Raw genomic sequence first — 27,213 nt, 5'->3', positions numbered from 1 at the left:
ACTTGCCCAAAGTCTTGTAACTAGTGGCCGAACCAGGACTAGAATTCTAACCTCCTTGAATCCTAAGCCAAACCCCTGATCTAATAAAACAAAAACCTTCTAGTATGTATGTGTTTTGCAACTAAAAACAAAACTTAAAAAAAAAAAAACATACGGGAAAAAATTTTCAATTTCTTTTGCTGATATCTTCACTAGACTAAAGGGAAGTTACGGAAATCCGCCCCTAATTACCTTTGTGACCTTGAGAAAGCTACTCCTTGTCTCCGACCCCAGTTTCCCCTCTCAACCAAGACGAGACCTGCTCGGATTAGGATTTTGTCTCCTTCCAGAAGTCTGAACGCCTAATGGCCGTTTGCCATGACTTTTCTTTCTGCTGGGACTGATGGAGATCCAGTGATCAAATCCTTGTAGGCAGGATGCATGAACAAACAAAGGAAATGTGTCATGCCCTCAAGGGATTTGAAAACGACTTGGAAAGACAAAGACAAACTGCTCTACTAATAACTACATAAAATAGCGATATGTGATCAATGGCCAGTGGCCAGCATGGACAAGCATCACCAGCACAGGTGGACGGAGAGGCAATCGCATGGCCCTGCTTGGAAAGGAGAGCTTGAGTTGGCCTTGAGCGTTGGCAGGTCCAGAGAAAAGGAGAGGCCAGGCCACCACTGAGCCTGTGGATGAACCCAGTTTCCCAAAACAAGTCACAAAACCCACCTCCACTTGGGTCCTCCAGTATACTAGTGGATTACATCTGTGTGAAAAGTGGTAGCCCAGGAACTTCCCTGGGGGGCGCAGTGGATAAGACTCCGCGCTCCCAAGGCAGGGGGCCCGGGTTCGATCCCTGATCGGGGGAACTAGATCCCACGTGCACGCCGCAACTAAGAGTTCACATGCCACGACGAAGGAGCCGGCATATCGCAACTAAGGCCTGGTGCAACCAAAAAAAAAAAAGGTAGCCCAAATTTACTGTGATTAAGCTCTGAAAAAGTCTAAGAAGGTAGGTGTTGGAGTTTCATATTTAGAATTCCTCTTTTTAAAAAATCAGTTCAGCTCTTAACAGAAATGGAAATATTCTCCTGATTTAAAAATAAAATAAAACAAAGCAGAACTTCCTTAGGAAAAATCGCGAAACAAGGATTCCAGTAAGAAAGGACCATGTTCGATTAAAAGGAAAATGAAAGGCTTTGTCTAAGCCGACGCAAGATTCTTGGACTTTATGATAAAGTAGGTAGAAAGGATAACATTTCAAAGTCTAGCGACTAAAAGAGAATGGGAAATAAACAGCAACTTGGGCATGTCTGATGGTGCTGTACATAGTTTATACGGCTGTTCACTCATCAAGTACTTATTAAACCTCTACCAAATGTGCAGGACAGTTGTTGATGGAGGGGATTAGTGCTATGAATAATTCAAAGACATTCTTGTCCTCTAAGAACTACATTGTAATTAGGAAAATAATAGATCCCATTTGTGTTGTGCCTACCATATGCCAGGTGAAGTGCTGGTCACCTCACAATTATGATTTTATTTCATCCTTCCCACAAACCTGGGGGGCAGGTATTATTAACACCATTTTATTTAAAGTTGAATAACTCCCTGCGGGGCTGGAGTTCACTGCCGCTGCCCAGCTGTGGGCTCCATACGCTAAGGATTCATTCAACAGGAACATTCAGTGCCTTCGTAGAGGGGAGTAAGGACATGGCAGCTCAGGCAGGGTGAAGAAAAGAACTACCTAGGTCATTTGGGGTCACTGTTCTGCTACTGAAATGGTAACAGGATATTCTGAAAAGACACGGTGGAGGTGGCCTGATGGAGCAAAACGTCGTTTTGGGCGCAGAGCAGTTCTCTGTCCCACAGGGTGGATCCTGGGAAGATCTGGATGGAAGGAGGTGAGGTTAAGTGCAGCTCTAAGACAAGCTACGAGACGACATGATGACCTTAACAGTGGACACAAGGCTCCAAAGAGACACCGACGTGTGCTTCTGACCTCACTCAAAATGTTCTTCCCGGGGTCAGCTTCACCCAAGAGCAGAGAAGAAGGCTGTAGGTGACAGTGGGCTTCAGGAGTGGAGACGCAGCTGCGTGCGGGAAATCCTGAACGGGTGTCCCGCCGGGGGGTGGGGCAGGGAGAGGTAGGGCTGATTCGTAGGGTCTGCCGCTTTCTGTGGTGCAGACACTCCAAGCTTGGTCCACTTCAGGGCACCAACATGGCACAGACGGGCTTGCCAAATTCCCAGGCATTTTACAATCGGCCCTCTTACCACTGGGTCTCTCTGTTCGATTCACACATGCCTGAAATTCCTTAACTTGGGACAACGCCTTTGCACCACTGAGATGCGTGCAGGTGCACGGGGCAAGGCGACACTCATGTTGCAGGTTGAGTGACCGAGGACACTTCCTTTAGCGCGTCTGACCAACGGGCCGGGGGCAGTGGCCGCTCTCAGGAGGACTAACCACCCCTTCTTCGCGGCTTCTACCAGCTGATGGTCCCAAATGAACAAGAGGTGAAACTCCTTCACGCAACTATGATTCAGCTGGCAGGAACACGTCCTCATGGAATGCTTTCCACACTTGGGGATTTTTTTTTTTTTTTTTTTTTTAAGGGAAGAGCTGAAAAAGAAGGAACTAGTGGCTTCCAAGATGGAACGGTGTTTTAAAATGTATTTCTGGAGCCTACTTTACAGGTCACTCTCTTGGTGGCTGCTACACCCGGAAGCCCGGGATAGGTAGTGGGGGCAGCAGAAGCCTTTATGTTTTAAGCACTTTTCCCCAGGCTGAGGGAACAAGGCTCCCCAGATCGCTGCCTCGACACTAGGTCTGCAGGATCTGGGGAGGGGCGGAATTTTAGGGAACTCCAATTGCATTTCGTTTTTGTTCTTCTTCTGGGTTTTCAACTATAAGACCACCCTGGAGAACTCGAAAAATGAAATGGTGTTGAAGAATACTCCCTGGAGACACTGCATGCTGTGAGCTTGTTTCATTTTGTGTTTCTTTTCTCCCCAGCCAGACGGAAAGCTCCCTGACAGCGGGGATCTGACCTGATGGGAGAAACACAATCAGTACTTCCTGAACGACTCCTTAGAGGTGGCTCACAAGCAGGCAGGTAGGCCAGACGTGGGCTGTGCTCCGCGCTCTCTGGTTACCTTGGGGGCAGTGTATCCTGTCCCTGACCGTCCAGGAGCCCAGGGAGGCTGTGCTAATGGCTCCCCTGCCCTCCATCAGCCAAAGCTTTGCACTGACCCTAAGGGGTATCTTCTGGGCTCAGGCCCTCAGCATGACGATGGGGAATGGGCCCAGGTACCCGATCTTTCGGATTTTACCAGGTGTGTTGGCCTCTGCACATCTGGATACTACATCCTGGTCAAGAGCCAGGTGTGGAGGTGACTGTCTATGAGATGGGCCTGCCGGGGGTGCGCGAGGGGGGGGAAGCAGGGGTGCTGAGGGGGCTGCAGACAGGTGTCCGCTCACCGCTGCTTCAGATGCAAGAACGGAACGGCCCACTCCCTCCGCGTGGCGTGCTGCACTTCTCCCGGAGGCCCCGGTGACCCCAGGTGCGGGTAAACCAGTTCAACCGTTGGCAGCTGTCGGCTGGTGATCCGGAGGCCTGTTCTCACAGCACGGGGTGGGGGACAGGCACTGAGCCGGGAGGCTATCGCTGGCTTCCTGCTAGACCCCCGGACTTGTCATCTGTCCGTGCGGACACCACAGTTGATGCCCAGCATCTGTTGGTCCCTCCACCCGCCCCGTCCCCAGCATGTGCAGCAGGAGGCCCTGATGGCTGAGGACCCAGGGGCCGTGGAGACAGGCCCACTGTCCTCCCATCAGAAGCCCAGGCTGGGCGGCCCACGGAACACCCCAAGGAGCAATCGTCCTTGAAGTCCACCCCGCCTCTGGATTTCCAGTTTTCATATAATAATAAAAGTAATAGTAATGAAAAAATTTAAAGGCCCAAACCTCCCTTGTCACGGAAGCCTCTCTGAGTGCTAGGTTATGCGCTGCTGCAAAGAATCTCACCAAGATGGTGACCAGAGGCCTGGATGAGAGAGAAGCGGCTGAGACCCAGTGCAGACCTTCCCCACTTCTCACCCCCGGCTCCAGACACACCCCTCAACTGCGCCCCAGCGTCCAGGGCTGCGTCCAGGAGGGTGCATCCCGGTGGAGACCAGGGCCTTCCGTGTGTACTGAGTTTCCAGGCTCTTCCCAAAGCACTTTCCTTGGTTCATCTCAACCAGGCTGTGAGGTAGGGAGGCCAGCCCTCACTATTCAGTTTAAGAAACAAAAGCAACGGAGGTTCAGAGAAGCAAAACGATTTGCCCAAGATCCCCCGGGAGCCAGTGGCGGGGCTGCACTGGCAGCCCGGGTCGCCGGTCCCCCATCCAGTGGCATTTAGGACCCCAGGCTGCCTCTTCTGGGTTGGGATGTTTGAAAAGGAAATGAAGACACATCCACTGCAAATGCACTCAGTCACCTTTACAGATCACGTGACGGTACCTGAAAAGCACCAGACCCCTGAAAGGCCGCGAGCCAAACAAAACCCCATTACGTAAGAGGCCTTGGGGGGCGGTGCTCAGAGCAGAGGGGGGCTGCGCGCCCGCTAGCGCATTTGCTGGTGCTCTCCTGCTGGTTGCAAAATACCGTGTTGGATTTCATGGAAAGTTCTAAAGGTCACCGTGGCACTTGACTCTGAGTGAGATCATGTGTCACCTCCTTGGGGCTTCCTTTCCTCTTCCCCAGAGCTGTTTATGAGGCCGTGGCTCCGAGGATGACAGTCCCCGACCGACTCAGGCACCCACGCCTTTCCTGCACACCAGCGGCCCCCTTCCAGGTCACGCACGCCTCCTGGCTCCCCCGGGAACTCCAGTGACAGGCGCTTTGAGTGACAAGAGGGTGATTTTTTTGGCAAAGATGAACCACCTCGGCTTGAAGAGTTCAACTCATACCAGTGACATCTAAACCCAGTGACAATAGGGGTATCTTAATTTTCAAAATACAGGAAAGTACAGAAAAAGCAAAAACCAATGGCAATAATTATTTCTAGCACGCCAAAGTGCAACACCCCAAAAGTATGGAATTCCCAGCTATCCTTGAAATCTTCAGGGGCATCACGTGCCCCATGGAAGGACCCAGTGGTAACCTCATTTAATCTCTTCTCGTGGGCCCTGCAGTCCCTGGGGTCTCTCGCCAGGCCAAGGGCTCTGAAGGTGCCAAAGGCAAGAGTTGATGAGATCTGCTCCCGACTCTAGCTTTCAGATGGCCCCAGGGGGAACCCCAGACTCAAGGCCACAGAGCAAGGGCTTTCAAACGCTAGATTCCAAAGGGTCTAGAGGCTGAGCGTCTGGCTTTTCTGTTTACTTCTCCCTCTAAGTCATGTCTTAGAAAGGCCAGAGGGCCGGAGGAATGTGCAAAACCCTTGGCAAGGGTGAAGACCCGTGAACTCACAGACTTGGCGGAAAGCCCGAGTGTGGTCCACTTGGGCCCCCATCTCCCGGGCAACCAAGCACCGTCTCCATTTTCTGGAATCCAGGGCTCCCAGGAGAACCCCAACTACTTTGGCATTTTCATCATTTGGAAGCCACCAGTTTAGAACCACCAGCCTGAGTTGAAATGGGCCTGTGATCTGCTCCTTTTGAATGGTGAAATATATTCTCCAACAAGGTGACGTCCTGAAAGGTTTAAAAGACTTGAGTCAGACATAGCACCTCAAAGCGATACAGGTTCAGGTACCGGCATGCGATTCTGAGCTATGTCGTTTATTCTTCCACATTTCTCCCATCGAAGAGATCATAACACAGCCTGAGCCCATTTTACAGAGGTTTTTGGGAATCAAACAAGATAAATTAGGAAAAATACCCTGTCAGCTGCAGAGCATCTTACACACAGACGGCATCATCGGGACCTTAAAGCAGCCCGGAGAGGGCCCCGTGCGCCTCAGAGGGCATCACCTGGAGAGCCCAGTTCTGAAGCTGCCTCCCCTCCCCCGGCGGCTGGGGCAGGGCTTTCTGCCTGGGCCCTGCATTGGGCAGAGGGCGGGGGCACTTGGACTTGAACTGGGAGGACCACGTGTTGGCAGCTCCTCTTCCAGGTCTCGACTGAGTCGGAGGTACTGGGACAGAACCCTGCTCTTGAGCCCAAACACTCAAAGCCCAAGCACTGCATTTCTCGAATCAAGAGCCCAGGGACTTTCCTCCTAATCATTTACTCTTTTCAACCATACACACAAAGAACCCCGGCATCTTAGCAGCAAGTTTCGAGGGAGGAGAGCCGGGGTGCTATTCAAGGCAAAACACTTCTGCAGACCACGCAGCCGGTACATGGAAGGAGGCTCGCAGTAGGAGAGATCACTCCCAGGTCCTTCAGTCCCTAAGTCTGCAAACAATCTTCACATCTCAGCGGTGTCTGGATGCCCATCATAGGGCAATCTGGTAAGGACCCTAGATCATCTATAAGGAGTGAAATTATACTTAGTATCTCTTGAATAAGAAAACTGCAAAATGTCTGCCGCACCTAACACTTGAAAAGATGCATGTTTGGGTGCTTAAAGGCGTACGTTCCCGATATCTGGAAAGTTAACTTCTGTAGCCGGTTCATTTCCTGAGGCTGACGAAACATAACAAAGATATTCTATAATTCAGATCGTTTGCTAATTCAGATTGGCTTTACCCCAAATGCATCAGCTGTTACCATACTCACGGACATCACTCAAGCTCTGCTTAAGGCATCATTTGCTGTGGGGGCGACACTGTCCCTAAGAGGCTGAAAATTGGTTCCTGGGGGCGGGAGGGAACATCTTCTTTTTATATACATAAAGCACAGATACATACGGCACATAAATAGTATGTGGTATTTGTGTTTTATTAAAATTGTAAGGGGGTGATTAAAGGATGCCTAAAAAGACTCTGTAGGAGATGATCAAAAGAAAAGGTTGATTGATTTTTAAAAAAAAGGAGAGCGGAGGGAAATTGAGGAAGACGTGGGGAGTGAGTATTGTGATAAGACCACGTGCAAGGTTTGTCACTGACAACTTGTGCAATAGTTGAAGGGGTACATAATGTAAAGGAGCCCCTTTTGGGTTTCGGAGGAGTGGGGCAGGGACCTTTCAACACTGGATCATTTTGTATTGCTTGATTTTTTTTTTTAACCACATGATTGAACTACTTCACTGAAACCCAAATGTAAAAGGGAGAAAACGAAACACAAACAACAAAAACTCTAGTAAATGGTGATTAGTGTCTACAGCAGAAAAAAGTCAGCAAAGCACATTCTCAATTGCTAAACTGCTTTAGCAAATGCTTAAAAAAAAAAAAAAAAGTCGAGGAACACTGTTGGAAGTAGCAGCCTCTCCCACGCCATCGGCTCTCATTTTATCCCAACCTTCCTTCAGGGACGATCTAAGAGAATTGGCTGATTCACCAATGTTCTAGAACCCAGCGTCCCGGCCTTTAGGCGACTTGGGGCTGGTCGAGGGTCCTCGGAGGGTCAGAGGGTGAGGAAGAGGGTGAAAGGTTCTCCTCATGGAGGGAGGCCCGTGAGCCAGAAAAGGAGGTCTTTCAGCCGTCGCCTCCGGAGAGAAATGCTGGGAAGAAACTAGACTCACTACAGCCAAGCAGGAGGACTTCCTGAGGGTCAGAAGATGAAACGCAGAAATGGATATTCCAGTATGGAGGTTCCTTAAAAAACTACAAATAGAACTACCATATGACCCAGCAATCCCACTGCTGGGCATATACCCTGATATAGTGCCCATCATCGGATGAATGGGTAAAGAAGATGTGGCACATATACACAATGGAATATTACTCAGCCATAAAAAGGAACGAAACTGAGTTATTTGTAGTGAGGTGGATGGACCTAGAGACTGTCAAACAGAGTGAAGTAAGTCAGAAAGAGAAAGACAAATACCGTGTGCTAACACATATATATGGAATTTAAGAAAAAAAAATGTCATGAAGAACCTAGGGGTAAGACAGGAATAAAGACACAGACCTACTAGAGAATGGACTTGAGGATATGGGGAGGGCAAAGGGTGAGCTGTGACAAAGCGAGAGAGAGGCATGGACATATATACACTACCAAACGTAAGGTAGATAGCTAGTGGGAAGCAGCCGCATAGCACGGGGAGATCAGCTCGGTGCTTTGTGACCGCCTGGAGAGGTGGGACAGGGAGGGTGGGAGGGAGGGAGACGCAAGAGGGAAGAGATATGGGGATATATGTATATGTATAACTGATTCACTTTGTTATAAAGCAGAAACTGACACACCATTGTAAAGCAATTATCCTCCAATAAAGATATTAAAAAAACCCTCATTCTTTCCCAAAAAAAAAAAAAAAAAAAAAAAAAAAGAAATGGATGTTCCAGAGAATTTGCTGTCTTTTCTCTCCCCTCCCTAGGGGCTTTAAAGGAACTGTTAGACCCTGAGCCAGCCTTTCCTGATGTGGTGGCAGTGAGACAGTCCCCTTGTCCATCAGCCTGTCCTGGCCTCTCATCCTCCCAGGAGAGGTTCATTCCTCGGAACCAGTGACCTGTCCCCATCCTTCATGTCAACAAGTCTGAGTGTCTCCATGGGTCAGGTACTAAGGAGCAGAACATTAAGTATTTTTGGTCATCAAAACCTTGCTGTCATCAAAATTAGACATTTTTGTACATCAAAGGACACTATTAAGGGAGTGAAAAGACAACCCCCAGAAAGGGAGAAAACGTCTGCAAATTATATATCTGATAAGTGCCTAGTGTCCAGAATGTATAAAGAACTCCTACAACTCAACAACAACAAAAAAACAATGCACCCGGGGCTTCCCTGGTGGCGCAGTGGTTGAGAGTCCGCCTGCCAATGCAGGGGACACAGGTTCGAGCCCTGGTCTGGGAGGATCCCACATGCCGCGGAGCAACTAGGCCCGTGCACCACAACTACTGAGCCTGCGCTCTAGAGCCTGCGAGCCACAACTACTGAGCCTGCGCGTCTGGAGCCTGTGCTCCGCAACAACAGAGGATGCGATAGTGAGAGGCCCTCGCACCGCGATGAAGAGTGGCCCCCGCTCGCCGCAACTGGAGAAAGCCCTCGCACAGAAACGAAAACCCAACACAGCCAAATAATAAATTAATTAATTAACTCCTACCCCAACACCTTCTTTAAAAAAAAAAAAATGCACTTAAAAAACGAATAGACATTTTTCCCAAGAAGACATATATACAAATGGCCAATATGTACATGAAAAGATGCTCAGTGTCATTAGGGAACAACAAATCAAAACCACAGTGAGATGCCACTTCACATCCACTAGGATGGCAATAATAATAACAACAACAAATGGAAAGTAACAAGTGCTGGAGGGGAGGTGGAGAAATGAAAACCCTCATACATTGCTGGTGGGAGTGTAAAATGGCGCAGCCACCGTGGAAAACAGTTTCACCGTTCCTCATTAAGTTAAATAGAGGATTACCAAATGACCCAGCAATTCCACTCCTAGGTATCTACCCAAAAGAACTGAAGACAGGTGTTTAAACAAAAACGTGTACACGTGAATGTCCACAGCAGTACTACTTACAGTAGCCAAAAGGTGGTAACCACCCAAATGTCTACCAACAGATGAATGGATAAACAAAACCTGGTCTAGCCATGCAATGGATTATTATTCAGCCACAAAAAGGAACGAGGTACTGACACATGCTACAACGTGGATAAACCTTCAAAATGATATGCTGGGTGAGAGAAGTAAGACACAGAAGGCCACATTTTGTATGATTCCATTTATATGAAAAGTCCAGAACAGGCAAATCTATAGAGACAGAAAGCAGATTAGCCAGGAGCTGGGTGGAGAGTGACAGCTACTGGTATGAGGTTTCTGTTTGGGGTGATGAAAAAGTTCTGGAACACAAGAGTTAAACTAAGCCATAACAGATACTAGAGGAAAATATAGGTGAATCCTACAATCTGGGTTTAGGGACAGGCTGTCTACTGATGCCTAAGTGCTCACTGTACTGTTGAAGGACCATTTCCACGTCTCTTGAGAATTGTCTGTTCATGTCTTTTGCCATATATCACCTCAAAGATATCATTTTTTTTTTACAGCTACCTAATACTCCACTGTGTGGATGCACCTTCTTTATCTTATCCAACTACTCTCCTGTACGTAAGCGTATTTCTAGTACGTCTGCCAAGAAGGCTTAGAAGCCATGACACCTCAGTTGCAATGAGCACAATTTGGATCTTATTTCTAAATACTTTTCGCCACTGAAAGTAACAAGGGCTCTTTGGAGAAATGGCTGATTCAGGGACTGTGGCAGGGAAAGCACAAGATGAGGCGGGACGGTTTTGTTGCACCAGAAAATAAGAAGTGCTTACAGCATGCTGGGGGCAGACATGAGACACAGGGGCCAGCCTGAAGGGGCTCCTGCTGGCCAACAGGACAACTGGAGCATCAAAACATGAAAATGACAGACTGAAACCTGCTGAATAAAATATAAACCCATGAGTATGTACCTACGTACATACATAAGGAGAAAAGGAAAATTTCTTCCTTAGGGGAAATTCCAACCAATCAACGTAGAATTAGTGATAATATCAGAAAATCACCTTGGCAACCACCGCTGTAATAATTCAGGCAGAATAAATGACTGATGCTAAAACTAGCAAGTGAAAGCTTGATGAGAAAGAAGGTATTTAAATGATTCTAAAAGTAGCTCCCCATGAAACATTTATCGCTTATAAAGGGAAAAGTAATAACTTTCTGAACTGGGACAGACACCTCCCTTAACCAAGCAATCAGTTAGTGTCATCCAGAATGGGTCAGCGTGACATCAAGTGCTCCCCGCTGTGATGCCAGGACAGGACGCCAGACGCACGGCCCTCCTGCCCAACCAGCTGACCTGAATCGAATCCTGAGGAAACGTCAGATGAACCCAGAGTGAAGGACGGTCTACACAGTAACTGGCCTGTGCAGTCTTGAAAAATGTCACGAAGACAGGATTGAAGGAGGCTCCGGATCGAGAGGGACCGAGGAGAAAGGACCACCAAACACAGCACGTGACGGGGGTTTCCTCTTCCAAAAATGTCACTGAGACACTCTGTGAACCGAGAATAAAGTCTGCAGCTCAGTGAACATGGTTGTATTAATGTTAATTTCCCGGTTTTGATAATTAAACCGTAGTGAGGAGAATGTCCCTGTTTTTATGAAATGTGCACTGAAGTACTTAGGGGTCAGGGGACATTATGACTGAAACTTCTTCTTGATGGTTCAGATTTCATATAAACACACACAAATGTATGTGTACTGAAAAGCGGGGGGTGAACATAAGCAAATGTGGTAACAAAATGTTAACACTGGGGCATCTGGATGAAAGGTATGTGAGAATTCTTTGTACTATCTTTGCAACTTTTATGTAAGTTTGAAATTGTCAAAATAAAATCTTACTTTTAAAGAGGAATTAAGAAGTGGTCCAAGCAAGAATGCAGCGTTTGCTAGGATCTCCTTTTACTGCGTCCTGTGGTAGAATCATCGCCCAAGCAGCCCTTAGAGGACTAGAGAGCTCTATAATTTGCTGAGGGAAAGGAGATGTTTTTCTGTGGCTTCTCCCAAATAATAATAATAATTGCTGACCCCTGCAACCCGGCGCAGCCTGGGGCCCACATCGGCTCCTTTGGGGTCGTCTGTGTGGTGGCCAGCAGAGGGCACTCTCCCCGGGGACCACACTGGGTGCCAGGCCACATAACTCTGCAATGTGTTGGCTGAACTTTTCAGGAAACTTGGATGCCACACATACTTTTCCTTTCTTTGCGGGCAGGCAAGATGAGTCACGTTTTTCTGAAGTCTGCTCAGCCCCAGGATTCAGACCTGACCAGCTGCCTGGATGCAGAGGGCTCCGGTGTGGGCTGGGGAGTGCAGGGCCCAGCGCCCTCAGCCTCGGGACCGGGAGGCGGAGCACGGGCAAGCAGGGAGCACCTCCCTCAACCAGGCACAGGGCAGAACACACACGACTCTGGATCGCATGACATTTGGGGACAGACCCAGGGCCACTGGTACAAGTGACCGCAAGCAGCCCCAGCGGCCCAAGTCCTCTCCCACCTCACGGGCTGCCTCACCCCGAGCCCAGAGCCCGCCCTCCAGCCCCGAGCACCCATTCGTCGGTTCAACCACTCTGTCCTGCCTTCCCTCAAATGGCCACCGACCACGGGACATCGGGGCGGGAACTGAGGGCAGGGGCAATGCCTGCGCGGCCACCCGCGACAGGAGTTGGTGCAGCTTCCCCAGAGGCACGCATGAGATGGAAACTGGTGGGATGCAATTCAGAGATGTTCTTGGGATCAGCATCCACAACCAGGGAAGGGGAAGGGGAAGAAGTCGGCCAGGGGCGAAGGTGAGGGGCCACATAGACCCGGCGAGGGCCCTACAGAAAGCTCGGGGGCGGGGACAGCCCTGGGAGCCGTCGGGAGTGGGGTTAGGGGCCGGTCCTTTACAGCTGCTCACTGACAAGCTGCGGGGCGCAGGCCGGCTCAGGAAGGGCCATGGCACTATGACAGGTGGCTCTGTTAGTGGCACGGTCAGCAGCTCGGGGACCGAGCCCCTCACTCCTGAGGGGGCTCTGCAGGCAGCACGGCATCCGTCACTAGGGTGTTCGGAGCAGAGGGCCTGGAGGTGGGGCGAGTTTGGCGTCTTCCAGGACCAGGCGGGCAGGAGGCTGGTGGTCATGAGAGGCTGCGGTCAGAGCCAGCCAAGGGCCAGAGCGTGGAGGGGTGGCGAGACTTCAGATTTTAACTTGAGCATGTTGGGGAGGCACTGAAGGGTCGAAGAGGGGACAAGATGGCCAGATTTGTTCAACAGAGGCCAATCCTGTTGGCCACCTGTTTGTTTTTTAAAAAAAAAATAAATTTATTTATTTATTTTTGGCTGCGTTGTGTCTTTGTTGCTGCACGTGGGCTTTCTTGTTTTTAGTTGCAGCGAGTGGAAGCTCCTTTTCGTTGCGGTGCACAGGCCTCTCATTAAGGTAGCTTCTCTTGTTGTGGAGCACGGGCTCTAGGCGCGAGGTCTTCAGTAGTTGCGGCACGCAGGCTCAGTAGTTGTGGCGCACGGGCTTAGGTGCTCCGCGGCACGTGGGCTCTTCCCGGACCAGGGCTCGAACCTGTGTCCCCTGCACTGGCAGGTGGATTCTTAAACACTGCGCCACCAGGGAAGCCCCGGCCACCTGCTTTTATAAATAAAGATTTATTGGAACACAGTTTACATTTGTCTGTGGCTGAGTCGTGGCAGCAGAGACCAGGTGGACCAGAAACCCCAAAACATCTACCACCTGGCCTTCTATAGGAAGAGTTTGTCGACCCTGCTTCAAAAGACCCCTCTCCTTGCATCACCTCCCAGGCAGCAAGGTGGCTCCCACGGGGTCCGAGAGCCCTGAGACCTTCCGCAGCTCTCACCTCCACGTTTACAGCATTCAGCTTCTTGGCTGAGTACGCACCTTTTGCACTAGTGATAAATGTCTGTGCATCACCTGTATGTGCCCAGAGGCTAGGCCAGGGGGCTTCCAGGCCCCCCAGGCAGGAGCCATAGGCCTCGGGATCCTGCCTGTGTCACGATTGGCATCCCCATCTCCCCCCATACTGCGCCCCCGAACCTCGCACTGGGGTCCCGTGTGAGCCACGCCGTCTCTGCATGTCACTGTGTTCATCGGGGAGGACAGCCACACAGACCAGGAGTCCCAAAGACACGCTGATTTATAGAAGAAAATGTGCGGAAGGAAAGGAAGTCAGGCCCAGGCCAGAGGACCTGCCAAGGTGGAGAGTGAAAAAGGTGAGTGACATCTGCTGGGGAGAAGCAGGAGGCTGCCTGTCCTAGCGCGGGACTGGGCGGGGGGAGAGATTTAGGGGGTTCCCGCGTGTTGTGGGGTGAAACTCCCTGCTGGCCACCCACGCGCAGCTTCTAGGAAGCGGTCAGGTCACCTCTTCTCCCCGTGCATCTCCTCCCAGGGGCCTCTCCACCTCCCCGGCCCCGGGGCCTTCTCTAGAGCACAAGCAGAACCGGCTGTGTGCGGGTATGAAAACGGCACTCAGTGAGCATCAAACACAGGGATCTGCACGTGACAGAATCTGTGGGCTGGGCCGGACGTCAAGGACGTCCTTCTAGAGCCGATTCCTGTGAGTGGAGTTGCCCTAAGAGCCTCTGCTTCTGGTGCCCTGAAAGAAGCTTTCCCGTCACCGTGGTGCTGCGGGGGAAGGGGTGCCTGGACGGGTCTGCTCTTGCATCCCAGGCATCAGGGCACATGCATCACCCAGTGGCATTCACGGGGGCTGGCACCTTGCTGTTGGCCCCCATTCCCACGCCTCACCTGCCCCTGCCCTGCTTGGTGCACAGGGGGCTGACTCTGCAGCTGTGGTGCCCGGGCTCCCCTCTCGGCTGGCCTCTGGCTGCGGGGAGGGCCAGGCCTTGCACAGCATCTCTGGCCCCCAGTATTGCCAGACACACAGCTCCCACCGGGACACCCCTGCGTGTCCCCCTCCACCGCCTCCCCCCACCCCCTGCTGCCCTCCTCCTCCTCCTTTCCCACGAGGGACACGGGGGGTCGGCACCAATCCCCGGCTGGCCTCCCACTCTTGCTTGGCTTTTCAGATCCTCCCTCGCCTTTAGAACCGTATCATCACTCAGTTCCATCTGTTTTAAATAGTCAGAGTGGTTCCATCCTGCTGGTCACAGAAACGGCCTCCTTACGCGAGAAGACTGGTGTCAGCGTGGAGGTTCTGCAGGGTAACCAGCCTCGAGGTCCAGACCCAAGTGCTGGGGACTAAATCACTGAGTCAGACCCTGCTCTAGACTCCGGGGGACGGGCCCTGTCGAAGCTCACAGGCTGTGCTGTGGCCCCGGTCCGGTTCCGGGGTGAGTAGAGGCAGGAGGTTCTCGCCCCGGGGTGCCCTTGGCATGTGAATTGAAGACTTGGAGGCTCCTAATTAAAATCTTAAAAGCCCAAGTCCATTCCTCCACACACAGTACAAAACCCTTGGCATTTTATGGGAAAGCAGACTTCTATTTGAAAAATAAACTTCAGTTGCTGGGAGAGAAAAGAAGAGCTGTCTACGATCTAACACAGAGATAGTGTGAAAGGACAGAAGTTTTACAAGTTCAGTAAAACCTCGCTGGGAAACTCACTGGCATTTCAAGCAGCTCTCATTACATCCTCTGCTCCAGACCCACAGCCCGGGAGCGGGGCTTTAAAGAACCGAGATGTAAATGACCTAGCCCAGAATCATAGTCATTCGCGATGGAAGGGTAGTATTTTAATTTAACTACGAAGAGAAAATTAAATATACTTGGGGTGTTCAAAGTACACACGACCTCGGTCACGGTTGTGAGCTGGTCTTAGAAACAGTTCAAACGTCTACCGTTCCTCATTCCTTGCAAAGTCCCGACGCCTCCTTCCACCACCCCACTGATTCTCCGTGCCCTGAAGTTCCCAGCCAGACTCTCTCCGCAGGCGTTCCCAGGCCCATCATGCTGTTTATGACCATCTAGGGTGGTATTTTCCAAAGAGCAATCACACACCCCACGCCTGCCCCATCATGCAACCAACTGTGCGGGTCAGATAAAGCGTGCTCTTACAACCAACGAGGGTCGAACTGAAAATAGCACACATAGGCCAGGGTAAATACTGTTTCATGAGAAATGGCTGGATTACGACATACAATGTATTTCTGACCGTGGGCTGCAGTCAAAGAAGTTTCGGGTCACCGCTGCAATGACGCTTCGTGGCCTCATGTGAACGCCCCGTGCTGTACGTTGCCCTCGCTGGGCTGCTGCAACTCCCCAGATCCCAGGGTACGTGCAGCACCTTCTCCTCTTGGCCTGTCCTACAGATACCACACGGTCGTGACTGAGAGTAGCCCTTGGTGTCATCATAGTAGGTTGCTGTCCAAGTCAGCGATTTTCAACACTGTTTTTTCTAGTAGGACAAAGATAACGTCCTAGCGCCCAGCGCGGCTGACTTCTGGCAGCAGCGATCACTCGGGGCGGACAGCTGTCCAAGTAGGACAAGATGCCAGTTCTTGCTCAGAGGAGGGTCAGCTAGCAAAATACCACCGTCTCACCCCAGGAGCCAACACCGCATGATCCAAAAGAAAGCATCTGTCACATCTTTTTTTTTTTTTAGAATCGCTATTAACTTTTACTTTGTTTTACTTTATTTTGGCCGCACCAAGGCATGCGGGATCTTAGCTCCCAGATCAGGGATCGAACCCATGCCCCCTGCAGTGGAAGCTCGGAGTCCTAACCACTGGACCGCCAGGAATTCCCTTGCATCTGGTTTTGATGCTAGAAGCCCCTGCTCATTTATATGCTTATATGTGTCAACTACCCCCAGAGGATGTAGCCCTGAACTTCTATAATGTACATCTTAGTTGGAATACCTTTGCCAGAACCTTCCCTGAGAGTTGGTTTGGGTCTGAGGGTGGCAGGAAAAGGGCACTGCAGCTCTTGGACCAGGAGCCCATGGAGGAAGAGGACAGAAAAAGAAGTTCCAGGGTCCTCGGAATAACCCACCCCTTTCCCACGTGACGCGGGCCAGCCCTTGTCTTGCAGGTGAGGATGGCGTCCATCCTTCATCCAGACCCACGGGCACATCCAGACTCGTTCTCAGCCCAGAGCCGGTGCTCTTCCCAGGCAGGGAGACCATCCAGGGGCCTCGTGCTGCTGAGGTTCTGCCCGGCACTGGGGAGGAAGAGCATGGAGGTAAGCGTGTGAAGAGCCGGACACACGCTTTTCTCAAAGACAGAAGGTGACGGGAGCACGTCACAAGGGGCCACCTACTGGGCAGAAACTTAAAATAAGTTACATCCGAGAGCTCTGGCAGGTCGCTCAAGGCAAGAATAATCAGGCAAGGCTTTCTGGAGAATGCAGGGCGAGAGGAGGTCTCAGAGGAGGTGGGAGACGGTCGTAACTGCTCTCCAGGTCTATTCCAGTGGCCCCGGCTGGTCCCCTACTTCTGTGTCCAGCATCTCTGTACAGTAGCCAGACTGATCCCTCCCAAGAGCAAGTGATTCCCTCACCAGCACCTTCCGACGGCTCCCTGGATCACTCAGTGAGACCCTGGGATCCTGTAAGCCCCACCCGAGCCCTGTGATCACCCCTCCCTCCCTCTCCCTCCCCACTTGGCTCTAGCCATGCTAGCTGCTCCCTGAAGGCCTGGAGGCTGCCCCTGCCGCAGGACATCTGCACTGCTCTCCCCTCTGCCGGGCACGCCCTGTCCCACACCCCTGCCCGGCCACACCTGGCTCCATCCCGTGCCTGCTCAGATGCCTCCGAAGCAGCTTTCCTGATGGTCCTACGTTAAAGTGCGCCCCTCCAACCCTCATCCCTTCCCCTTCGTTTTTCTTGGAGCCGCACAGCGGTTCTGTCTCTCATCGCCTCCCCTCCCCCCAGCAGAATGCAGTCCCACAAGGGCAGGGACTCAGCGGTTCGAGGCTGTGTCCCCAGTAGCCAGGATCACAGCAGGCTCCCATTAAGCACCCACTAGACGAATGTTCCCCCCTTTAAAAGGCTGCGTCAGGCTGGTCAGGGGTGAGGCCCGCCAGCCTGCTCCGTAGTCCAGGGCACTGAAGGTGAACATGGAGACCCAGGCAGGGACAGCGGGTCCTGCCTTGCCCCCGGGCAGGCTCAGCACGTGGGGCTATATCGCCCTCTAGCGGTCACTCGGCCGCAAAGCCAGAGAAGCCCCCGGAGTTTCGAAGGGCCTGTCTCCAGGGCCCGGGGGACGCAGAGCTGCGCGCTCACCCGCACGCCTTCTTGTGGGAAATCAGATTCAAAGAAACATTCAGAATAGAAGGGTGAAAGGGGGACACGTATCAACTCGTCTTGTCTTGAATGTGGGAGAGATCTAACGCGGACATCCTGCCTCTGCTCTGTGGCTCCCGGTGGACCAGCTGCCCCAGGGCTTTGCACAGAGTGGGGGTGGCCGCCCCTTCAGAGCCTCAAGTCGTCGAAGGCTAGGTGGCAGCTTTTCGAAAGTAAGCAAACAAACAAAAACGAAACCAAGTGGAAGGAGCCGTACAGAGAAAACACAGAAAAATTGAACTTACAGGAGGCAGGACTCAGACCTAAGACCTCGCCAAAAGGTGGCCTGATAACCTTGCTTGCTTATTTACTTGGTCGAGGGAGAACGGCTGGGGGCTGGCATACATAATGAGGCTTTTAGCTCATCTGCAGTTTGCATTTCCTCCCCATAGACTCCTCCTCTGGCTCAGTCGTGGTCACTTAACAGAGAAGACTCACTCCCTGGCCACTGCCCCGCCCCAGACCGCCCTGCCCCCATCTGTCCTTTTACCTGCTCTGTTTCCCCTGATAGCACGGGGGTGAGGGGATTAAAGTCTGTCTGTGCTCCAGTCCTCCCCACACCCAGCCCTGGGTCTGGAATATTCCAGATTAGTTCTTCCAGTTTTGCCTTAATCGCGCCATCCGAAGGAATTTCACCTCTGTCACCAAGGAGATGTGTAAATTAGTTAGGATGTTTTAACAGCATTATAACAGAAACAGAAACATATAACTTAAAAGAGACTAAACTACCAGGACGTTTATTACCTAAAATAACGAGCTCCGTGATGCCAGCTCCATCAAGATTACCTTCCCACCTGTCTGCCCCGCCGTCCTCTGTGTTGGCCCTGGTCACAAGATGGACAATGTGCCCCGGAAACCGTGGCCTCACACCGCAGACAGAGGAAGGAGGGGGGATCAGTCCTCCAGCGGCACCTCTTTTTGTTGAAGGGGAGGCACCTTTTCTCTGATCCCTCGCAGAGCTCCTCTTAAGTTTTGCTGGCTCACCCTGAGCCCAGTGAAGTGGAAGCCAGGCATGTCCCCAAATGGGGAAGGGGCGTTAGATCATCTGTAACTCGTGCCCAGGGGCTGGGCCCTGGGTAAAGCCAGGTTCTGTCATGAAGAAAGAGGGGGAGTGGCTGCTGGGCAGCCGTCAGAGCCTCCTGGTGAGGGACAGACTGTGCACACAGATCCGTGTAATGAACTTGGGGAAGGAAAGCCAAGGGATGGAGTTTGGGGGCAGAAGAGAAAAAAGGAGGTTGCTGCACACGGCAGCCAAGGGCAGCACGGCCACCCGGCCACCCGTCTGCCTCTCCTGAGCTGAAGACGACCTTTGTACCCGGCAGAAGACACTCCTAAGGATGGGCCCAGAGGATGCAGGGCTCAGATACCTGACAGCACTGACACAGCAGAGCACCGTGCTCTAAAACACACACATATGCGTAAGGACCAGCCAGGCACAGAAAGATGGTGCTGGTGGCTCCCCGGGGCCCCGCACAGGAGCCACCACTGAGAGCTAACTCAGGGAGGTCAGAGGGCAGGTCAACTCTTCTCAGGAGCAAACTCCAGGGCGTCCTCGGGAAAGGGGTGAGTCCAGCTTTGCTGAGCACCCACTGCGTTCGGGGCAGAGCAGCTCCCACGTGTCCATTCGCTACTGAGCTCTGGGACGCAGAGCAAGTCCCTCCCTGCCCGGGGACAAAGAGCTGCCTCGCGGGGAGACCGGAGGCCAATGCCGGCTCTGGGCTTGCAGAGTGGACCTGAGCCCCACCTCTGAGCCCCCGGGAACCTGTGGGAGCCGCAGGGAAGGCACGACACCTGGGCTTTACGGCACACAGGAGACTGAGATGCATATGAGTCCCCGAACCCTCCAGAGAGGCCGGAGGGCTGACTCGGGGGATGGCTGTTCTGGGGGGTTCAGATGGCCTCGTTGGGGCCATGAGGACAGATGGGACATGTCCCCCCGGAGCAAAACCCCAGCAGTAGAGTGGAGAACAGAAGTCATCACAGAGATGGACACCAGCTCATGCCCCTGCCCCGTCACACCTGCCCGTGCATCATCTCTGCTCCACCTATAAATGCACCCAGGTCTCTCCTACCTTGAAGCAAACAAGGCAAGCCTTAGCTTCCATTTAGTTCTGTCCACCCGCCTCTGTCGGGATGGGCCCACTTTTGCCACAGTGAGAAATGAGCCTTGGGTCCTCAGTAGTGTGACCTCAAAAGGGACTGTGCTCATGGCACAGCCCCCCTATGCGGAAGGCAGCAGGCCCGGCCGCCTTCCCTACGAGGCCCCAGATCCAGCTGCTTACCTCCTGCACCTGCACCACCTCGGCTTTCTGTCTCTTGCCTCCAGCCCGCAGCTGCAGACAAAAGACCTCTGATCTGCCCGGAACCCTCTTAGGCAGAAGCCCTGAACTCTCACTCCCTTTGGTGGAAACCTCATCACGCGGTCCCACGCGGCCTCAGGGAGGGGCTGGGAGAGGCAGGGAGCCCAGGCTGTGGATGAGCTCGGAGGTCCCGCCACACGCTTCTTGCTTCCTTCCCTTCTGCCCAAACGCTGTGAAAGAAGGCCAGTCTCTGACTCCCGGCCTCCCACTCAGGCCTCAGCCCCTAATACGGCTTCTTTCCCTTCCCGGCTACCCGACCTGCTCTCTCGAAAATCACCAATGATTTCGAGGTCAAATGTCGAGGAACTGGCAGCAGCTGGACGGCCTCACAGCCGGCCTTCTCTCCCCATCTGGGAAGAGTGGGGGGCATCTGAGCCACACGGCACCCTCCCTCACTGACCGTACTCTTGTGATGGACGACAGATCACAGGCCAAGCTTGCTCCATGGATCTCAGCCTCCCATCTGTTAAACAGCATCACTTTCCCATGGAAGGTCCCTGTACCGGTTTCCTGCTGCCTGTACCAGGGCCCCACAAACCAGGTACCTCAGAAATGGGTTCCCTCACGGTCCGAAATCGTGGTGTCAGCAGGGCCCTGCCCCTTCCTTGCCTCTTCCTGCTTCTGGTGGTTGCTGGCAACCCTGGGGTCGTAGACCCATCGCTGCGGTCTCTACCTCTGTCGTCACGTGGTGCTCTCCCTGCGCGTCTCTGTGTTCCCCCATCACCATCTTCTCCTAAAGCACCAGTCACAATGGGTTAGGCGCCCACCCTACTCTGGTGTGACTTTATCTTAACTCATTACACCATCGATGAGTTCATTTCCAGATAAGGTCACAATCAGAGATGCTGGCGGGTAGGACTTCAACATATCTTTGTTGAGGGGACACAAGTAAACCCATAACAGTTATTAGAAGGATTAAATGAAACTTGTGTGTCTTTAAAATCCACCTAACGTTGTCTGAAATCAGTGCTTTGTCTTGCTTAGTTCCCCCAACAAGCACTGGGACTGATAACTTGCCTTGAATTCCTACATGAGCCCTGCATTCCTGACCCGCTAACTTGAAGCTGACTACGACCTTGTGGGCTGGGGTCAGGTGCCTTCCTAACATTGGAGGACGATTCTTTCCATGATGGTCTGAGTGTCTGATGTGTGCAGAGCCTACGGGCAGCCAATGCACCTGCAGGAACTGTACCGAATGGGAATTTCACACTCAACTTCATCTCCTTCTGTGACGCCACGTGAGTAGCAGTACGACGGCAAACCCAAACGGAGCACCCAGCCTACACCGACATCTCCTGGAAAGAAGAGAGATTCTGTCATCACCTCTCACACAAGCTCAGCGGAGGGTGGGGAAGCGGCGGGCTGAACCCCGGAAGGCTTTGTTCTCGAATATCACTCATGCAAACAACAGCATGTGTCAAAATCCATCTCCTTTTTCTGGGGGTGGGAAGGAGCTCGCAGGAAAGCTCTCGTCAACAGCAGACCTTCTGGAGGAAGTGATGGTGGGTGGGACACTGGGAGGGGGGAGGGGGGAGGGGAGAAGTGAGGCCCACACGAAATACACTTTCCAGAAAACCGTCTCCTCCTCCCAGTGTCAGGAATTTTCACCCTTTGGGTGGTTTGCATTTGATTCTCTTCTAAGCCAGGTCTCTGCGGGTTGTCTGAGGGCAGTGTCGGAGCAGCTGCAGCCCAGATGGTCGCTAACCCCCATCTGTAGCATCCCAGGACCAGGAGCGCAGCCGAGCCTCTGCTGGACACAGACTCTGAGATGAAACAGTCACAGGGAAAGGAAAGGGCCCAGGATTTCCCTGAGAACCTCAGGCTGACCAGAGAGCCGGTGGACTGGCTTAGAATAGCTAGCGTTTGGCCAGTGGTGCCCCAGGGCGGCCGGGCCTGTTAGAGAGATGGAAAAGCTCCTGCACTGGGTGGGTGAGAGCCACGGCCAGAGACCTCCTGCCCCTCCTGAGACGTCCAGCAAAACGGTTACCCTAAAAGGTAACCCACAGGACAAGGTGCCTCTAGTGCTGAAGCCGGGACCCCCCTCTGTCCCCAGGGGTCTGGTGATGGGCCTTATTTTGAGTATCATCAGGTTAGACAGCCACGGAGGAGAAGGGACAGACCTGCGTGGGCACTGATGCCTCAGTGTGTTCGGCAAGTCAGGGGTCAACCCTACGGAGCCACACTGGGATGGGCAGGGTGTCCTGCAGTCCTCCGTGGCCTGACTCTAATCACTGGGATGCAGAGGGAGAAAAGGGGGAAGAAGGATCTAAGTTGAAAACATATTCTCTATTAAAGTGTTTCACCCTCCACACTACACTAGGAGTCGAAGCAGAAAAACCACTGTCTCCAAACCTCACCGTGTGGTTGGCGAGGTCCCGTCAGAAGGACACTGCTTCGTACCGAGGGCAGAGGGAGGTGAGTCAGCTGCTGCGGCCCAAACGGTGAGCTGAGCTGAAGGTGGAGCCCTGGTCGGCCTTGGGCACCGTGGTTAAGTCTGTGCCACACCTCCGCCCAGACTCACGGTTGTGCATTTCTACCAACGCGGCTTCATCCTCAACTTCTGACCCCAAACATTACTGGCCCAAAGAGATCTCTTTACAGAGAGAAAATCTGACTTCCAAAGACCAAACCTGCCCGTCACCAAGAATATTAGAGAATAGATATGGCTCTGAAGGCAATTCTTGAAGAAGACTTTCAAAAATAGGAGACATTATTGTTCCTCATCGCGGAAGGAAGAATAAATGGTCCAGAGTTTGCACAGAGATGAGCTTCCTCCCCGTCTTGCCATGCCCGAGGGGCCCAGATTAGGGGGGTCAGGCCTGGTCGTCTTTTGCATCAGCCATACCCCAGCCCCGCTGCACGAATCACCGCCTGACCACCTTGTCACGCTTCCAGCGCTCTTCCCGGAAGGAAGCAGCACCCGATCCACCTGCAGGCTCGTGCTTCCTCGGAGCCTGAGTCACCAGGGCTTCTGATACTCCACTGCACAGCTAGAAAATCGTTCTTTGGGACTAAGCCAAAACAAGGTCTTTGCTTCTGAGGGAAATGTAAACGCTCCCGAGAGAAACATCTCCCTTTGAACAAGATGTGTACTTCTCTGTCCTCCCGAAAGTCTGAACAACAGCCTGGGAGAGAAAACCTCGACCCCGCCCCCGGAAGAAGACGGAATTCTACAAATGTCCGGGAAGCTGAAATCTGGGATAAAATGACTAACCTTGAAGTGTTCGTCGGGTGAGGGAACTGACGTGTTCTCAACTCCCTGTCGAGCAAGGCTGTACACAGACCCTGTGAACCTTGCCCAGTTCCAGAAGCATATTCAGGGAAGTCCAAGTTATGTTCTTGAAATTCACAGGCTGCCTCATTCCACAGAAGAATTAAGGTACTTTACAAGGAGATACAGGACACACCTGGATGCTCCAGGTTAACAGCAGGCAGAACTGACACCCTGACAGGCCGCCCCTCCGCCATGGGGCACGTGACCTGGGGAGGAGGGTCTCACGTGTACAGACCACCTGAAACCATCCACCTGGCTGGGCCCACACCCGTGGCCACCCCGTGGCTCCCCTGGCTGTGGCTGGAGGATGATCTGAGCGCTCCCAGGCATTCCTGTGCTGAGTTTATTCCAGGAGACAGCAGGCCCTGCGCCAGCGGAGGCCGGGAGGAAGGTCCCGGGGACCCTGAGCTCAGGGGAGGCCCTCCCGCCCGTGTCCGTGGCTGCTAGAAGGCACTGGGAAAGCACGGACTCCCCGGAAGCACCAAGCAGGACAAGTGCTTGTTTGTCCAGGTACAGGGCTTGTAGGGGCCTGGGCGGGAGGATGGAAGGGGGAATCAGACAGGCCTGTCGGGAGCCACATGGGGTCTGATGCTAACCTTCTCGGGGGGGAAAGGATGAGGCCTGGTGGTGGGATGTCCATGAAAAGTAGGAGCAGCTTGAGGGCTGCACGCAGCAGGAACCGGGTGTGAGGTGCGGGCGCCCTCTCGTGTGAAGGTCGGGGGGAAACCTCTGCTGGAGGAGCCCCCGACTTTGGCTGGGGAAGGAGCTTTCGTTCCTTTGGTTTTTTTCTGAGCTTTGCTGCATTTATCCGGCCTGCAAGGATGGGCAATGCCTTGTATTCGGAGCTGGAGGAAGCCTCGCACAGTAGGGCACTGTAGGTAAAAGCGGCCACCACGTGAGTTCAAACCCTGCTTCTGCCACTTAGCAGTGCGGCCTCTGCTCAGGGACTTAGCCCCTCTGGGCCTCAGTTTCTGCTTTGATGAAAATGGTCAAAATCTGACGTCATGGAGTTTTTATGCAGATTTAAATAACGAGCGATGTTAACACATCAGGGAAACTCATGTTTTAAGTGCAGACTCCTGGAACTCCAGTACGGAGCCCGCCAGTCTAGGCGGCAGGAGCAGCCACTGGAGGTAACAGGGGGCCTTTTCTTAGTGCTTCCAAGACTTGTGCACACAAATGACTTCCCACTCCACCCACTCGGCAGGTGGGTCTTAATACAGTACGCACGGGAAACGGAATAAACTATTAAGCCGGGACATGAGGGGCCAGGGAACGTTTGTGGTTACAGGAGGGAAACGAGGTTAAGGACATCTTTTAAGGAAAAGTTAGGAAAGAAATAGTATGGTGAGAAATAAAGGGCAAAGTATGGGTATTTTCAATCACCCCTGGAGCCTCTCTTCTGTCACCATTTCCCTACACCTGGCTCTGATAGAGAGCAGGCAAATACGGGTTATGCAAACAGAGACAGGGTATCACTGAGCTGGGAGGGATTTAAGCGCCCAGAGAACTGACAAGGATCCTCCTTTCAAATCCTGGAGGACCGGCAGGGGTGGGACTGGGGAGGTGGTGGGATGGTGATGTTTGCTGGTAGCTATGCTTTTGCATGAATCCAAGGAGAGCCTCTGGGCCTGCAGTCTCTCAACAGAGCAGCTCATCCAGAGAGGCCGTGCTTCCCCGTGGGTGTGTCCCAGCACCCGGAGTAGAAGTCTCCCTGGAGAAAGTGCCCCCCTCACCCACGTGGACCTGCATGGTCACCTTTCTCCCGGAGTCGGTGGCTGCCAGGCTGCAGAACGGCCTCACAGTCATCGTGCTGAGCCGGAGTGGGACGCTGGATGCTGCTGGACGCTGCCCGCAGGTGACGTGATTGTGGCCCGCCTGGCCGCCTCCCGGTTCTGTCTGCAAGGGATGGCCCTCCAGAACGAACCAATTTGGAAAATTGGTTCCAAATTTTATTTCAGAATCTCCTGGAGCTTCATCAACACTCTCACTTTCTGGCCGACCAGCTGGCTTGCTGTCTTCTACCGTGTGAAGATAGCATCCTTCTCTCACCCCGTCTTCTTCTGGCTGAAGTGCAGGGTTTCTCGGTCAGTGCCCGGGCTGCTGCTGGGCTCCCTGATCCTGTCTGGTCTGACATCACCATCAGCCGAGAAGTCAGTTCTTGTGCAGTTGGTTGCCACCCAGAGTTCCCATGGAAACGACACCCTGGCTGGTAGAATACAGACCGTCTCTTTGCGCTTTTTTTCTACCTCACGCAATTACCATGCGGTCAGTTCCATTCCTCCTGTTCCTGGCGTCCACCCTCTCGCTCGTGTTCTCGCTGCGCCGGCACTTGGGGCAGATGAGGGACCACAGACCCGGCCCGAGTGATCCCAGCACCTGGGCTCACACCGTGGCCCGGAAGTCACTTGCCTTCTTTTTCATCATATTTCCTGTGCCTGAAAATTGTCCTTGTGAACATCCCAACCTTCCGGAAGCACCGGCACTGGGCCTGGGAAGCGGTGACCTACGCCGGCATCTGTCTGCACTCCAGCATCTTGGTGCACAGCAGCCCCAAGCCGAGAAAGGCCCTGAAGAAGAGGCTTCGGCGAGCCCTGGGCAAGGAGCGGTTTGTCTTGAGTTACCAGTATCAATAACCTCTGTCACTGGACAAGCCCACGGCTGGCAAGAATGCACAAGGTTTGGGGCTCTGTCCTTCTCTCTTTTCATTTCCTGCTTTTTTGCCTACCCTTCGTATGCCCCCATTAATTCTTTTTCCATCCCTCTCTGTTTCTGCCAACCGTTCCAGTGGTCCTGGTCTCTGGTCTGCGTCCCAAGCTACCTTGGACTAGGATGGTGGCCGCATTTCCTCACAGGCCTTTCTCACTGTCTACACAAGCAGCCCTAATAATATTCTCCCAGCTTCATTTTGGTCCGTTCTCCCTTTACAGAGACCTATAATGGTTGTCAGCCGTCTCTGTGGTCAACCTAAAGTTTTGTTTCTTTTTAAATGGTGACGTAGGTTGTCCTCATACCATCCCCCCACCATCAACTGGCCTCCTCGTCCCTGCTGTGCTCTCAGAGCCCAGTCTCTCTACTTCAGCCCAGGAAAGCTTCTTTCTGTCTCCCCGCATGCTCTTCCCTGCAGCCTGTGGTCTTTTGGCCCATCTGGAACTTCCTTCTGTCCTCTCTCTGCCGTTCTTTGCCGTTCCCCTCTTTTGCGCCCTGCTTAAGACCAATTCCACCCGTGGAGCCTTTTCAGTTGGGTCCCGTGAGAGTCTGAGGGCGTATATGAGTTTTGTGCCATTACAGGTCCTGTCCTCGATTCTGTGTGTTTGCTGTATGTTGCGTTAAAAGGAATTGTCTGATGTGGAAATGCTTTTAGGTATTGGCCAACAGAAGATGGAGAAAGCAAAAACAGTAAATTTGCTACAGTTCTTAGTTTTGAGAATCTTGCTTTTCCTGTCCGCTCGCCCAGGAAGTGGGCCCTGCATGCGGACACCGAGGAGATTGGTCTCCAGATCAACCTGGGATGCAGATTAGTTAGGAACCCAGAGTGTGTGCAGAATGGTCCACAGGATGTGGAAAGAAAAGTGTGGCAACTTTAATTTCTCTTTATTTTGATCTCTTCCTTTAAATTAATTTTTTGGTGTGTTTTATGATGTACATAACGTATTCGTAGAGTATTACAAGCACGTAAGTAAAATAAAGGGGTATACATATGGCAGAGAAAAACAATGCTCACGTTCGATGCACTTCGAACATGCATAGCAGACACTGATTATTGTCAA

At 52.6% G+C, this 27,213-nt stretch overlaps 1 protein-coding gene and 1 pseudogene across 2 annotated transcripts in view; one reads left to right on the top strand and one right to left on the bottom strand.

Annotated features, from left to right (window-relative positions):
* Window positions 1–27,213, bottom strand: part of PRKAG2 (protein kinase AMP-activated non-catalytic subunit gamma 2) — a 282,124-nt gene that overhangs the window by 164,277 nt on the left and 90,634 nt on the right. The gene's annotated exons all lie outside the window — the stretch shown is intronic.
* LOC149748336 (taste receptor type 2 member 134-like) lies at window positions 24,502–26,079 on the top strand (annotated as a pseudogene).

The sequence above is a fragment of the Delphinapterus leucas genome, chromosome 9, assembly GCF_059928025.1.
Source record: "Delphinapterus leucas isolate spDelLeu-1000000601 "Yukka" chromosome 9, BTC_Dleu_Yukka2, whole genome shotgun sequence".
NCBI classification, from domain to species: Eukaryota; Metazoa; Chordata; class Mammalia; order Artiodactyla; family Monodontidae; genus Delphinapterus; species Delphinapterus leucas.
Note: the sequence above shows the minus strand (reverse complement) of the source record. Positions and strands in the feature narration are given on the sequence as shown.